Here is a 17,088-nt window from a genome sequence, read left to right on the forward strand (position 1 = left end):
GTATTGAATTAAGATTGTATGGTAACAGATCACTGCAGTACCCAGACACTCACCGTGTCCTACTGGCGTTCCAGGCAACGATGTTGTTCCAGGACAAAGGAGAGACGGTTTAAGTTTAGCAGGGTTAGTCAACCTTTTATACTTACCGCCCACTTTTGTATCTCTGTTAGAAGTAAAATTTTCTCACCGCCCACCGATTCCACAGTAATGGTAATTTCAAAATGAAATTATTTATATATTTCCTGAAAATATTCAAAGGGCTTGTCTTTATCATTTGGATGCTTTATAGAAAGATGTTCTCACAATCGACTTGGCTTCATTGCCTCATTGGATAATGTTCTATGACACAATAAACACATTGACAGTCCAAATAGTATATTTTCTGTAATTTAAATTGTCTCGGGGAATTTCATGTAAACATAATGATAATGTTTTTAAAACCTCTACCGCCCACCATGCAAGCTGAAACGCCCACTAGTGGGCGGTAGGGACCAGGTTGACTACTCCTGGATTAGAGTGGTGTTGGGAGTTGGCCAGGCCCCACACCGGGCAGCAGTGACTCCAATGCACTTTTAAAGCTACTGGCTCAGAAGGTTTTTCCTTAAAATAGGCATTACGATCCGTACCTAAGATGTCACGTTATGGGAAGGAAGGTAGTTGGACACAAGCAGGAACTGCATCCACTATAGGCACAGTAATCCCACGTATCACATAGGTAATATGAAAGCGAGTTGTTGGGCAGACTAAGTTTCAAGAAATGACAATCCCAACCACCGAAGACGCTCCATCCCAAGAGGAAAAGAGGCTTGAGAGACCGCAACTGATTCGACCATACAAATGTAGTGGAGGTAGCCTACGGCAGCAAAGGGGAATGGAGCCACTCATATTAGTATGGATTAGGGATTCCAATCCCGGGATCCCGAGCTATTTTCGATACCTATGAATCCCGGGACTGATAAACATAATCCCGAAACTTTCTGGATTGATTTTTTTTTATCAATTTTATGGAAAAGAAAATAAAATAAAAACGAAAATATAACAGAACAAATACTTTTAATAACAAATAACTACATTAGAAATAAACTGAGTTTGAATGAAGTTTGATTTATACCCATGTGTAAGTTGCCGACTCATTTTATTTTTTCACATAAATTAATAAAAATGAGAAAGATTGGAAAAAACAATGCTTCGCACTATTAACAAAGTAATTCCACCATTCATTCCACCAGTTTCATATTTGGCTGACAAATTAGATTTATGAAGCGGAAAGGCCATAAGTACACCATGATTTGCTTTACTATTTTAAATCTCGCTAACCCATTCATTAAGTCTTTACTATCAGAAACAGCAATTTCATATTAAATTCACATTATTATTTAAATTACAATATTATTCACTCCATTAAACGTATGTATTTTCAAGATTGAACGTATACTATTTTGACAATAAATGTCTTAAAATAGTATAAATTATACTAGATTTATTTTTGACCGATTTTATCAATGTTATCTGTAATTATAAAAAAAATATATTAACTATGGAAAAAAATGCCAATTCCGGGATTGTCAAATTGTAATACCGAAATCCCGGGATCAGAATTTTGGCTCGGGATTGGATTCCCTAGTATGGATGTAAACGTTATAATCTCTATTAGGTACTGAACCAACGTGTTTTTTTTAATATGAATGTTTAGAATGTGAATATGCATGTTTAGAATGAATAGTTATCAATATTAAATTGATTATGAATATAATAATGGCTGTGGATGGGCATATGGGTATTGGGTAGCCATTGAAAGAAAGTACAGTATGTAAATCAGGTATTATTTTCAAACAAGAAAGTTGTCGATGTCCACACATTAGATGTGAAATCGTAAATCAATAAGTTTTTCTAATGAAAAACAAATGACCATACTTTGGTATTAAAATCAAATTGCCTGGTAATGACTTCCATAGTTAGAATGGGCGTTTCTCATCAAAATGCATATCAAATTACAGATAATAGACAAAGTATTTTTTTCCATTATGCGTAGTGAATAGCCATACTTAAATACCTACATTAATAATAAAATAATCTACCTATACTTAGGGATAAATTCCGAATTTTAAACTTAAATAGCTACCTACCTATATCACAGTGGAAAAGGGTGGAGGTAGGCTGTTAGGACCCGCCATAAATAGTGCACACTAAACTTTGTCAGTCATACGATTTTTTTTTCATTGAAGTAAGACTACAATTTATTTACAGATGGTATTGATTAGTTTTTAAAATTTAATTAAACCCTGCGAATACCAAGCCATAATAGATAACAATCAAAAAATACTCGTCTATCTATAAAATATCTAAGATTATGCAATTCAATAATACATAAGTTTGGATATTTTATAGGTAAAATAATATTTTTTTATCTATTATAATTTGGTTTTGGCTGGGCTAAATGAATTTAAACAATAATCAACAATATGTGTAATGTGTATTCTTAATCCAACGAAAACAAATAAGTATGAATGAAGAGGTACTTATGCACAATTTTGTCGTATCGCCCAAAATATACCAAAACTTTTATTGTTTGGTTTAGACAGGGTTTAATTGATTTTTAAAATTAACCAACACCATCTGTAAATATTGTAGTCTTAGTTCAATACAAACAAATATGTATGTCTAACAAAGTTTAATATGCACTATTTATAGCGGATCTTAACAGTCTACCTCCACCCTTCGCTACTGCAGTATATCATAACATTTAGTCGGCACTGATGCAGTGCCCAAAGCAGCATCCCACATCTATGATAATGACATATTATTTATAATGTTTACCATTGTTCTAATCTTATTTAAACTTATTCCAAGATCGTAAACGTGGATATCGTAATAATTCATCTACCCATCGATTCAATGACCAAAAATTTCTTATTGTTTTCTCGTAGGTACGTATACATATGTTTTCATGCAATGCAGGACATATCCATTCATTAACATCCAATCTTCGCAAAAAAACTTTTAGGAGTGTGAGCTTAATGAATAATATAATGAGCGTCCAACGTAGTCGGAAATCTTTTTGCCATGGCGGACGTCATACAAAATTTGAAAAATGCAAAGGTAAGTATGTAGGTACTTACATAAAAATAAATATATTCATTTTTAACGGTTAAATCCTGAAAATATTTAGTAGATATGTGGTGGGTATGCCTACTAAACAAAGATGTAACCTTTTCAGTAGGCATGGAACAATTTTATAATAATAAATTACTACTTATTTAGATAGGATGAAATAATGAGAATGTTCACTTTTCCCACCAAAACAATGTCATTGAATGAATGAGGAATGCTCTTCAAAACAAGTCGTTCAAAATACGATTGAACATGCTATCGACATATTATATTAATCTGATCTGTGTGTGCAAAGTAGATATTTTAAAAAAATCATGTAGGACCTACAATCAGGGAACTCAGAAATAATTTGTTCTGTGTGTACAATTTATATTGGCAATGCAACATGCAACGATCACAACAAAATAAAGGTAATATTTAAGTACTTAGGTAGGTACCTACATCTAGTAAATATTGTTTTTGTATAATAATATTTAAGTAGGTCCTACATTTGTTATAAATATTTATCAATGGTTATGTTATAACTGTTATGAGTTATTTCTACGACTTCAAATAAAATGATTTTATATATAAATATAAGTCTTAAAGATACATTAAATATTTGAAATCATCATCATCAACTGGAGTCGATCCACTGCTGGGTGAAGGCCTCGCCTAGCTTCCTCCTCTCTTCCCGGTCCCTAGTTGTTCGCTGCTACGTACATATTATTTGAGTTGCTTTGGAAAAAAATTGGGATGCGTTGTATCCACAGCATTTATGAATCAGTGGATACAGGTTCTTATTCCTGCGGGCGGCGTATTTTATTCTAGTATGTGAGGTGCTTTCAAATTATAGATGGATGTTCAATAAAGAAAACTACATTCTTCAATTATATGAATTATTCGTTGAATAAAAAAATTGTTTATAAATGAGTCACAGATGCCTTGGGAGTGTTTTGTTACAGGCGGTATTATTTAATAGAACAAAAAAGTTTTGTCTTCAATAATCAATAATTCTATATACTGCTGATTCTACAGCCATAAATAAATTATAATTTTTGAAAAATTTAAATTCGGGAGCCATTGTTAGCGCCGAACCATATTTCTTTGAATACCGACCGGGAAAAGTTTCCCCTGCCTGGTAAGTATGTCATCCAATGTTACCTATGTTTAAAAAGTGTACGAAATTGCAATACACGGTAAGTATGTAAGTATTTCCCAGATACCCAGGTACTTACGATAACGACAAAAATGTAATTTAGATATCGATTATGTTGGCACCGTTTGTTATCTGCTTTAATTTAGGTAATGGGTAGGTACCTGTCGTACTTTTTCTGTTCGAAAAGCGAATTCCAAAGCACTTTACCGGCTTATTTACCTGCTCATTTCTAAGAAATAAACTGTGCAGTTGTTGTATCGTAGACGGGTTTCATTATTTAAAACTTGACTGTCTTGCGGTACATTTCTCAAAATTAACGTGACGAAAGACCGGGCCCTTGCCGATTTGCTTGCCTTCAAATTGTACGTCGTTATACTTAAATATTTTCAATTAAAATATGACTTACGCTGAATCAGCCAAATGATATGGATCCTGGTTCCTGCGAGAGGGTTCTGAATTTAGAACGATTTTGCGAATCGCATCTTTTCCAGTGGGTACCTAGGTATCTAATTCATGTGATTAAAAACTCTATATAGGTAGGTATCTGTCATTAAGTTGGAAAAATGGACACTATAAACGTGAAGCTAGATTTCAAAATCAGCTAAGTCCATAATAGACGAATAGGAGAAAAAAAAGCTTTTTTTTCTTAAGTACACAGTCACAAGGGTGAAATTTCGAGTAAGTATAGAATATTTAAAATTAATAAGTTCAACATTTCGATAATGCATAAAATGTTAGAAAGCAGTAGTTTTTCAGGAATTCACAAATAAAGTAAAAAATACCTAAAGGTGGACTTGGCTGATTTTGAAATCTAGCGACACAAATATTTCAGTTTATTTCCCTACGTAATCTTTTTATCAAAAAGTCACAATTTATTATACTTTTTCTTGTTTTTCAAGGTAGATACTTACTTATCTACAGAAAAGAATTCGATTTAAGCGCGATTTGCAACAAAAGAATATGTGCTGGTGCTAGGGCCTGATATGTCCTAGGGTTAAAGGGGCTATTATAGCTTAGTGTAGGGGCCCCACAGCATGATATATCGATTATTAAAAAATGAAGTACCTATAGGTATATATTTTGCTGAAATAATAATCGTTATGCCAACAAACAGCAAGAAAATTAAAATAATATAAGTAAACAAATTAAATACATACTTAACATTATTTTAAAAATACATTTTAATAAAATGTGTTTTTATGCCCTCAATACATAATAGTTCTATAAATCTGGATGTTGTAAATTTGGCCCTGACTGGCGCGATTCTAGATATTTTTAAGCTTTCAAGTGGTCAAAAAATATTTGGTAAAATAAAACTAATTAGTTTATATTTTTATGATAGGGGAGCGGAGCAGAATATGACTCTACTGACAGGTGTTATGGCGTTTTGCATGCATTCACTATTTGCAAATTAAATCGGTGTTCGTATTATCTGTCAATTGTGAATCTGTGATTTATCATAGGATCAGGGCAAGGGATTAACAGGTACTAACCCTCTCAGGTACAAAACATTAGGGGGGATTTAGTGTAATCGAGCATCTGAGCGAGTGCTATAATATAATGCAATAAGTAGACCAATAGTCAATTATTAATGGGTCAATAGTAAAATCTGAAATTCTTAAGAGCATACTTCAGTGAAACGGCAAATAATTTTCAATTATGGGTGCGACGAAATTTCGGACTCGCTGGCAATCGGAGAGCGAAAGTCGAGATGTGAACACGTCAATTTATTTTGTGATGTCGTCGGGTGAATTAAATAAGCAAGTATGTGTGCATAATATTATGTACGTAGGTAAGGTAAGGTGCGCTTTTGTCGTTAATGACCGCCCCCCCCCCCCATATTAAATCCTGAGTGCGCCACTGTCATACACACTTTAGTGATTAGGTACCTTATTGGGTAAATCTGCCAGTAGGTTAAATTAGGTAAGTAAATAGGTATAATAACAATATTAAGTATGTAGATATAGGTAGGTACCTAACTATCGACATAATTTAATGAATATTATGTAGATTTATAATGTTATTCTCCCTACAAATTTGAAGTTTGTTTTTTATTACAATTATTGTATTTTTTCACAGAGTTGTCACGTGTCTGTTTACCTGTAAAACAATACAGGTAAGTTTGTAGGTAGTTATATTAAAACGTAGGCTTCGCGACGTAATAATAATGAAATTACATCATGACACTATTAAAGTAATGTCAAATTTCTCTAATAATAAAATATTCGGGGAAAATGCTGTCCGAAAACTATTCCTTTATTTTCTTGCCAAGTTGGTCCAGTAACTTTTCTATTTTAAAAACAATGCCTACACACGAACCGGCTTGAGGGACGTCTACATTTTTCAGACGTGTTTAGTTTGCATAAAAATGTCCATTAAAGCAGCCGCTTGACACACTTCTGGATAAGCCGAAATTTTCACAATATAAACGTTTGACGGTTTGACTCACCTCAGAAATAGAAGACAGAACGACCAAGGTCTCCACAAGTCACGAGTATTTTCCAAAAAAACACTATTTAAACTGCACACAAACACACTGCAAAGCACTGAACTGCACTCACAAATCACCTGGGGGACGCAGTTGCTTGTTTTATTATTAGCAAACAGGATTTATTCACAACACACGTAAGTTTAGTAAACAAAAACAAAAATGGCATTCCAAATTGGTTTCAATATTACGCGACCGACCGAGGGAGTATCGCTTTTTCGACTGACCAGTGTTGCCAAGTCAAAATTTAAAATTTCAGTAGATTTTGACAAAAAAATCAGTAGATTTCATAAAATATCAGTAGATTTTGGAAAATGTAGTATATTAGATATAATTTAAGACTAATAAGGATAAAAATAACTAATAATATTAATTTATTGTAAAAAATGATGATATTAATGGGTAAAATGGCGCTCTTGGGTAGAGTTACAATGCTTTCTTCGTCAATTTAGAAGTGTAACACATTAAAAAAGATCGTGCGTAAATCATTTCAAGTTTATTATTAAAATAATCATCAGTAAACTTACAATTATGGAGAAACACAAATATCAGTAGATTTCTTGAATTTCGAAAAAAAATCAAAAATTCAGTATATTGGCAAAAAATATCAGTAGATCTACTGAAATTTCAGTAGACATGGCAACACTGCGACTGACTGTCAGACGGCACCTGTGAACGGCAGCGACAAACTTTAGAAAGATGCGGAAGAGAGATAAAATATAGTTTCCACCGCTCGAATCAATGTGTTAGAATAAAACGGCAATAGAAAAAGTTATCAGTGATTCCAAGTTCCAAAAGGAAACGACATTTGGTAGGTGATTGTAAACATTTTCCAGACGACACTCAACAAAGTAATAAATTTGTATTTCATACGCGTCGAGGTGGCCAGGGCCCACTTCTGGTTGTTGCACCACGGAATGATAATGATGATGAGAAGTATTCATAATAATCAAAAAAATCAAAATAAATAACAATACAATTTCTACAACGTATAACCCAGTGTTTCCCAACGTGAGGCGGGGCAGTTTGAATGTTTTGGAGGGTAATGTGCAAATCGTTAATATTTGTTGCATTTTTTTTGTTGAAAAACGCATTTTCGATTTTTTTTTTTGATATTGCAACCCTGACTCTCAGAGAAAAAGACGGCAGCACTGCTATATATGTACTTTCCTTATTATTTTTAATAAAAAATGGCAGGAATATGAAGGAGAAATTTGAAAAAAAGATCAACAATACATTCATTATTCTCTTGTTTGGTAACTATAAAAAAAAATTGATAGGGGGGCATAGAGATTTTTGAAGCGTAGAAGTGAGGCATGGCACAAATAAGGTTGGGAAACAATAGATAACAGAAGAATAATATAATATGTTTATACATAAAAAAATATTACCATCATCATCTCACTCTCGATCCACTGCTGGATGAAACACTCTCTTTTATTTTTTGTTGCCATACTATTTATACCTAATCTAAACTCGTTATCTCATCAATCTGGCGAGATTAAAAACCATCTATATGCCTACAAATTTTAAATGCAGCCGTTCCCGTAAAGAACGTATTTATTTAATAAAATCCAATATTTAACAATTAAACATAAATATATCAACAAAAAAAATGATGTGTAAAACGTTTTAATGGTTGCATCGTTTATTCGATGTGTCATTGAATGTGTTAATTTATAATGTGGTAAATTTGCTTATTGTGGGTTTAATAACGTTTAAAATACGCCTGTTGTCTATTTTGTTACGGCATCTATGAGAAAGCGGAGGAGAGCGTCGATGCGCTCCAGCGACCAATTGAAGAAGCTTACTGGGGACAGCCTTAGCTCTACCCTGCGAGTTGCTTATGACCGAGAAGAGTGGAAAGTCTAGGTCGCTCAAAAGATGGCGCAATTTCAAGATGATGACGATCCTCACCCATGAGAGAATGGCCAGGATGAGTAATGTGAAAAAATTGTAGGTTTTTTGTATTGGGCGACAATGTCGAACGATATAATAATTATGTGTTACATATTATATTAACATGACCACTCATACAGTTACTCTGAGACACTCAATACGTTAACTATATAGTCAGAATTCAGTGTCATCAGATATTGTGGTTCACGTTAGATATTTTTATCGGCTGTGTTAACCACAATACTCGGTTAACTGTATTAAAATGCAATCCAACAATAGACTAAATATAATATATTCATTGATTATCATACACGCATACGTTAAAATTAAAGATTATGGATGGTCATAATATATCAATTTGATGTAAAAAGTAACTTTCTAGTTTACAAGTATTAAAGGTTTACAACAACTATATAGTGAGAAAAAGATAGTTGGCGCCCTTTTCTATGTGGGTGAAAAAGACGAAATCCGAACAGGTAGATAAAGCGACAGTAGAGGAACGCATGCTAGATACCTAACGAAAGAGAGAGACGGTCGGTCTGACGCACACATGCAAACAATTTAACCACATTGATGTAACGTGGTGGCCGACAAAATAAAAATAAAAGTGTCAAACCGAAATAGCTTGTCTGGAAATAAATGCTTATTCAATATGTCAATAAACTCCATTCAGGAAGTGATCTTCGTAAGCTTTGTTATACGCTTATACCTCACTACACGGCAGCTCGTTATACGTTTTCTCGCTATAACGGCTTTAAATTATGCGCAATTACGATTTCCGGCCATTTTTCGACATACGTCCAAAACATTTTTTTGATATATTTTTGTCATTGGGAGAAAATATTGCGCTTTTAAAAGTATATGTATGTACCCGATGTAAAAAAAAAAAACATCCCGGTTATTTGTCAAAGTAACCGAATCCAAAGGATTCAAACAATACAAATTTTCTGAAAATGATCTAATTACAGAAATAAAACTAAAGAAGTAATAATAACAGACGAACATTATGCGTCGCACAGAATGTAGGCTACTGAACGTAAAATGAAAATAATCGGCGTGCGTAAGTAATCGGGGCGGAGCGCGGGCCGCGGGCGTGTTGCGCGTTATTAGTTTTTCTACGTATATTTTTCGTAACGCTTTTGCGCGGAGATCATGAGTAAAACATGTTCCATGTTAAAAATTTATAAAATAAACCATTAAAGATGGTAATTATATTGCACACTGGAGGCAAAATAATAACAAGCCATATCAAACCAAGCTGTATCATAAAATTAACAAGAGTTCGTCGGCCACCGACGGTTAGTCGCTAAGGTTTTGTCAAAAGAACTTTCTAATTTCGAACAAAGAATGGGAAGGCGTACTACTAAATCTATTATTTTTTGCATTTCAGGATAGAAATAATACTTATGTTATTATGTTTTTATGCAATAATTTTTCATCGTTGAACATGCCGTAATTCATTTCCTAAGTTGTGTGAGGAGCTAATCGCTATTATAAAATAGTTAAATTGTCACACTGAAAAAGGATTCTTCAAATAATATTGAGTATGGTGATAAATATACATAAAATAACCAACGTTTTAACACAAAAAAAAATCTTTTCATAAGAAAACATGTTCTCGAAACTTTATAGAACGATACACATTCTTAAGATTTTAAAAATCGTAATACTTTATACTTTTACAGGACAGTTGTGTTACCATTCATAAATTATTATATCGCATAGTGCGGTTGAATCATGTTCCAGTGAGAGTAGTCCACTGTTTTCTTGTCTGAAAAAATAATTGTGTTAGAATGATAGGTCGATTGTGTATTTTGATTTAAAGCTTAATCCAAGATGGTGTTCCAGATGTTGATTTTGTGTTTCATATTGACAGGTTTCAGAAAATAAAATTTCACGTTAAAAATAGAATACAATTGGAATTTGTTATATTTTCACGAGTGGCCACTGGTGAGAATTCGTGATCTGTTCTCACCTGGTACGGACAGTATCCAATTCATTCTGCGATTTTGGCGAACACGTACAAATACTTATATTAATTTTATTGTATGCAAAATATCATTGAAATTTTGAATAATTCCAAAGCATTTTAAATTTGACGGAATTATGCATATTCTAGGTATATCGTGTGAGTCATCAATTATATAGATTCGTGAAATTAAAAACATTCACTTTAGAAAAAATATTTTGTGTTAATTCTATACTTTCTGAGTTATTGATTGTTACGGACAGCGGCTACAAACCCATCACCAGAGCGTTTAAAAGATTAAATCCAGAGCGTTGGAGCGGAGCTCGGAGCAGGAGCACGGAGCAGGAGCACGGAGCACTGGAACAATGGGGTTGTACCCGGAGCACCGAAAATTCGTAGTGCTCCACTGCTCCGGATGGCTTTTTATTATTAAATTTTCGTCCTAAAATCCAATGAAAATAGTATATTTCGACACTTTGTAACACTAGAATTATTTGAAATATGGCAACACTGCCGAGTGATAAATAACCTCACTTTTTTGATGATTTGCTCTCGGGAATTTTGTTTAATAGAATTAATAATGAAAATGACGATTATTTTAAAAATACTTATTTTTTATTTTTTCAACATTTTTATACTTACATACAATACGTCTTATTAAAACTTTTTACCCGGAGCGGAACAGACCCTGGAGCGGAGCCGGAGCAAGTATTAGGTCCCGAAGCGGAGCTGGACCGGAGCAACTAAAAAAAGGGTCTGCTCCAACGCTCTGATTAAATCAATTAAGTCAATTAATACAATCTAATCTTTTCAAAAGATTTAAGTAGTGTTATTTAGTGGTAACTGATTATTTTTATCACAGTTTTCTTCTCATTTTATAAAATACCTAACGCTATTAAAATTAGTTAAATTGATTTTTTGTATATACCTACATACCTACATACTTTCTTAGTACACGTATTATTAAATAGTTAATGTTTTTAAACGTATGTATGGGCTGGGTATCTATCGAGCAGTGGCGAAAGGTGGAGGTGGGATGTTGATCCGACATAAATAGTGCATACTTAGGTACTAAATTTTGTCAGTTATACTTGTTTATTTTCACTGAACTAAGAATACAAATTGGAGATGGCACTGGTTAATTTTAAAAAATTAATACCCCGCCTGAACCAAACCATCATAGTGGAGGTAGGCTGTGGAGATTTCGAAACATTTCGAAAAATATCCTTAATAATTAATTTATTATTGATTTTTAATGCTGCGCGAGGGAGCGGGGTCAATAAAATCTAGCAGGTGCCAGTGACTTCTATATTTACCGTGTTCTACTACTTATATATTTGCGTTGTTTTAATCGCTGACCCTAGCACTTTTCCAGGTATATTCACCATACCCAGACGCTCAACTTTTTGAACACCTAACCTGCACCTATAACTACTGGTGCTCACCTACGAGTTATTGCGAGTTACAAGTGGTTATCAAATTCGCGTCGCTTAACGTCATAGGTCTTAGGTTCGTTAGTGTCCATTTGTGTCGTCCGAGCTGTCATGTTATTAAAACATGTCTGAATATCAAAGCAAACATCGTATGCCCACATACCCAGGACCACATGTCTTGCGTGTCTAAAGTCTCGCTTACAAGGTTCACTTTTGACGATCATCGCGGAGGAATCATCCGCAGTGACCCGTGTAAATGCACATTCATCTACGAATCATCGAAAGTGATCATCCGGAATCAAAAGTGAATGAAGTTGAACTTGTTCTACTTTGGGTCATTATTTGATCACTGCGGATGATTCCGCACCCCTGCGCCCCTGAGTACTGTCATAATATGTACATAGGTAGGTACGTAAACTGTCATTTTGAATAATTGAAAACAAACCTGTTAAATAGATGTTCCTGCAGTACACATCATATTTAATAGTAAGTACATACTGTTTCTGTGTTCGGTATGACGCCATTTTGTAATGAATCGAGTTTTTCACTTTCGGTGACACGTGTAAACAAAAGTGAATGCCTGAATCCAATTCCCTGCGGAGGATCATCCGCAGTGACTCGTGTAAATGAGCCTTAATAATGCTGAGGGAGGGCATTCAACCCGTTCAGGAGGCTGTTCGACAGCCAAATCTTCCCAGGGTGACGATCCACAGCCATGAGGTCCTGATGAAGAATAAGAAAAAGTAATATTCCATTTGTCCACACAAGATATAATGCTGAGCTCTACGGGCTGTACGAAGATTGCAGCGCAGTTCAATCAATTAAGATTGGGAGACTGCGATGGCTAGGTCATGTGCACCGTATGAATGACAATGAACCGGCAAAGAGAGTGATGTCCAGCAATCCAATAGGACGTAGAAGAAGAGGGAGGCCAAAGATTCGCTGGTTAGATGGAGCTGCCAGTGACTGCCGTATTCTGGGGGTACCAAATTGGAAAGCGGCCACACTGGATAGGGACAGGTGGAGGGAGCTGTTGGAGGAGGTCAGGACCCACACCGGGTTGTCGCGCCCCTGATGATGATGATGAATATTCCATTTGAATAAATGATTTGTATTTTTCTGGTGGGATCTGGACTCAAACCCCCCTCCCCCCTTGTATGCGCGCCTGCATTTATAATAATACATTATGTATCTCAGTCACCAGTTGTGCCGAAGGGGTCAACTTAATGTCTGTGTTTCAACATGCAGCTCACAACTAGTGTGCAATCTGCTTTAATACATTTCATTGATAATAATTGAACGCATCAGTCGTGGAATAAATTTATCTTCTTGTTTGTAGTAAGGAGAAGCGGAATAAATTAATATCATTTCATAGGGAGAGCCGTTGTCTAATTTAGTTTTCAAGAACACGCCAACAGGATAGCACCGTTTTGTATATTTTTAGTTCTCGTGTTTCGCATCAAAACAAGAGTTATTTCAATCGTGGAGACTTGTTGTGTGAATACAGAAGTTCCATATTTTTTTTGTGATTCTCCATTATCAGTTTACTCAGTTTGCCGTGATTACAGGTAGGTATCCATTGTTATAGTTTTTAACCTTAACAATATAAATTAATCTGATTGATTTAGCATAACTTCAAAGCGTATCTACGTATTTTTTGAAATTTCATTAAACAATCAAGGTCGTTAATTGGACGTCCTGTTGGTATTATATTAGATGGTATGCAGCCAATAAAGTGTTGGCTGATTGTTGTGGAACATTTTTTTAGCTAATTAGGTTTTATATCGCTGGTGAGCCCAAATTGCACGTGTACGATTTTACCTTGCTAATCCGTACTTATCTATGAGCAATGGGAATTTTTTCCAATTTAATTGATAAAACACCTGCTTATGACAAGATTAGCAACGGCATGCCGCTAGAAGTTAGTAGACTTAAGATTGATAAGAAAAATTGTAAGACCATACATCCTTGACCAGATGAAAGGCAAGCATAATACTACCCATCCAAGGAAAAAGGCAGTAACTCGCAAAATTTGTGAAATTGAGCTATGAATGCCATCCGTTAGGTAATTTTGAAAGCTATATACTCTGCTCACATTAAAATCAGAATTATCACTAAAATACCGTTAAAATCCTTAGTGAAAAAATGGACATCTGCTAAAATAATACAAATTTCTTAGCAAAAAGCCAGTAAATGCACCTATGAATTGCTGTTACTGCTTGTTTATTATTACTTTATTTGTATTTTAACATCCTATTAATAAAAATTATCACCGTTTTTTATTAATTCACGGTACCAAAGTTGGAAATAAACCACATTATGTCATTTATCTCGAAAGTGTGTGAGAGTCAGTTACTGCCTTCTTCCTTAGAAGGGCAGAATAGTGCGGTTGATATAATATAAACTTGTGGCTATCAATGGTTCTGTAAGAACCAAGAAGTTTCAGTAGAATCCATGACATATGAATCGCTTTGAAATTAATGTTAATTAATTAATTAGTTAGATTAATAATTGTTTAGTATCTATGTGTAATTTCTTTGTATACATTTTTCACACAATCGAATTACTACGTAGTGAGCACTTTGGTAAACTCAGTGATATTCATTAATCGTTTATTATATTTTCTCACCAAATGGCTGAGATACTAGAGATTACTAGAGAGATAAGCATTTTCCATCGTGGCAGGTTCAACAAAACGTCGCTATAGGATTGGTTTCCCGAATATCCGTTTTTGTCAAAATCGACCTTTTAATGCAGAATATTTTTTTGTATCTTAACGGACTAGACCATCCTTTTCTTTAAATCACTTTGTAATGGTAATGAATACGTCATTCATATACTGTAAAAATAACTATTTCAAAATCTCTGTGTATTTAAATAATATAGGATTATGAAATTTGTTTTTCGTCTCCTGAACATTTGGTCTATTCGGGAAACCAATAAAAAAAGGCTGTCGGGAGGAAACAAGTCAGTCTCTCTGTAATATTCACTTGATAAACTTGTATCTTGCTAGAGAACTTAGTGCCTCGGAAAATAACACCTTCCTCTGTTATATTGTACCGATTGTACCTTTGTGCTTATGCAACCATAAATAAACTCTCACTTTTCCATTATCACGAATAACCACGACCGTCTTTCATCTACTATAGCACCGACCACTCCTACACACTCAATGGATTACATCTATCACATATGTCATATATTAATCGAATGCGATAAAGTAGATGATTATATGGCAAAAGAAACTTACTAGTAAGGGACGCTATATTATTAGTGGATCCCAGAATGCTTGGACTGGAATGCCTCCATAAAAGAATAAATTATGCCAAAATATTTGGATAGAATCCCATCACAGGGCATCCCTATATACGGAGAAATAGAGTAAGTTCATCCATTTTACTTTCCCAATGCATGATACACTGGTTTGTAGAGTCGCCCCTGAGGAGAAATGAGCTCAAGCTGATAATGAGACTAAGATCTGCTCACACCGTGGCCAAAAGATCAGCTTTAAAAAATATATACAGACTTCTATATACTTTCATAAATATTTCATCCCATCACAGGGCATCTCTATATACGGAGAAATAGAGTGCGTATATCCATTATACTTTCCCAGTGCATGATATACTGGTTTGTAGAGTCGCCTCTGAGGAGAAATGAGCTCAAGCTGATAATGAGACTAAGATCTGGTCACACCATGGCCAAAAGATCAGCTTTAAAAAATATATACAGACTTCTATATACTTTCATAAATATTTCATCCGATCACGAAATCTAATTCAAGGTATTTATAAAAATAAGCAATTGTACGATTATAATAATATTGTTATACATATTATTATATACATATTTTTAAAGATCAACAGAATATTATGTAGATACATAGATATTTTTGATATAAAATATCAATGTTTTAAATAGATTTTTATAGCTATACCTATCTATTGATTGATACTTCTTTTTTTTCGTATAATATTTTTTAACGAATTCCGGTATTTAATAAAAATACCGAAATAGGTACCAGTAGATATTGACATTTTCATTCGGTATTGCAATCCCTAGTTGTGCGATTTGATGTGATATGATGATTGATATACTTGCTTACTGCCCTTAACCTTAATGAGAGGTAGGTGGGTGGGCCTGCCAAAGATTCTGGCCTGGGGGTTGTTTCAGGATGTGAGGGCTATGCTGTGGCACGTTGTCGCTATTTATTACCGAGCACTCTAATACCTGGTCTAGACCAAGATACCTACATAGGTTCAGTGGACATTGTACATGTACTAATCATGGCCCCACATAATGAAACGAGCCCCAGGATAGGATTTTTGTCGCGCCCCTACCTATCGCTAAGATTAAAGGCAGTGTGACGCGTTTTCCTAATGGTGTTCACGGTAAATTTATGGATATTTAGTGTTAGTGGATACTTAAATCCACTTGAGTTGTCGAGTATCGATACACAATTAAAAATTACATCACCACATATATATTTTAAAATATTAACATTATTGAAGTGAAATAGCACCGCAGGCGACTTATTAGAGCAAATTTTTGATCTGTGTTTATCTCACGTATCTGGGTAACTCATCACACCGGGGCCTACATGAGCCCGGGCCCCCAGGCTATTGCCCTGCCAGCCCCCCACTTGTGGGGGCCATGATACTAACTGTTGTGAATATTGTATTAAGTAAGTATATCTATCCAAAAATTTTAATACATATATATTAAATGATCTTGGATTAATTTGTGTTTCCCGACGTCGATGGGAAACATCGAACATAGTACACAGTCATCACCAGAATGCAGAACTATTCTAACTTACATTTGAAATTTCTGAAGAGAGAGTTTTTTGAAACAACTTACTGAAATTATTTATTATCTTTATGAATAAATGGATGCATCATATTTTAGTAGGATTATTGATGAAAAAAATGGTGCATACACTTGTCCATATAAATAATATATAACTGAAGTAGGCTGTTTCAAAAAACTCTTCTGCAAAGTATTTCAAATGTGAGTTAGGTTCTGCATTCAGCTGACGATGATGTTCTTG

At 34.4% G+C, this 17,088-nt stretch overlaps 1 protein-coding gene across 4 annotated transcripts in view; it reads right to left on the reverse strand.

Annotated features, from left to right (window-relative positions):
• Positions 1-6,961, reverse strand: part of nuf (rab11 family-interacting protein nuf) — a 245,548-nt gene extending 238,587 nt beyond the window's left edge. For all 4 annotated transcript variants that reach the window (XM_085960041.1, XM_085960039.1, XM_085960040.1 and 1 more), the window contains exon 1: positions 6,699-6,961. The gene's annotated coding sequence lies outside the window, so the exon portion shown is untranslated. The remainder of the gene's footprint in view (positions 1-6,698) is intronic.
• Positions 6,962-17,088: the final 10,127 nt, after the last annotated feature.

Source organism: Rhyacophila brunnea, unplaced genomic scaffold (genome assembly GCF_057557595.1).
Source record: "Rhyacophila brunnea isolate RB1 unplaced genomic scaffold, BYU_Rbru_1.0 scaffold_9, whole genome shotgun sequence".
Classification (NCBI taxonomy): Eukaryota; Metazoa; Arthropoda; class Insecta; order Trichoptera; family Rhyacophilidae; genus Rhyacophila; species Rhyacophila brunnea.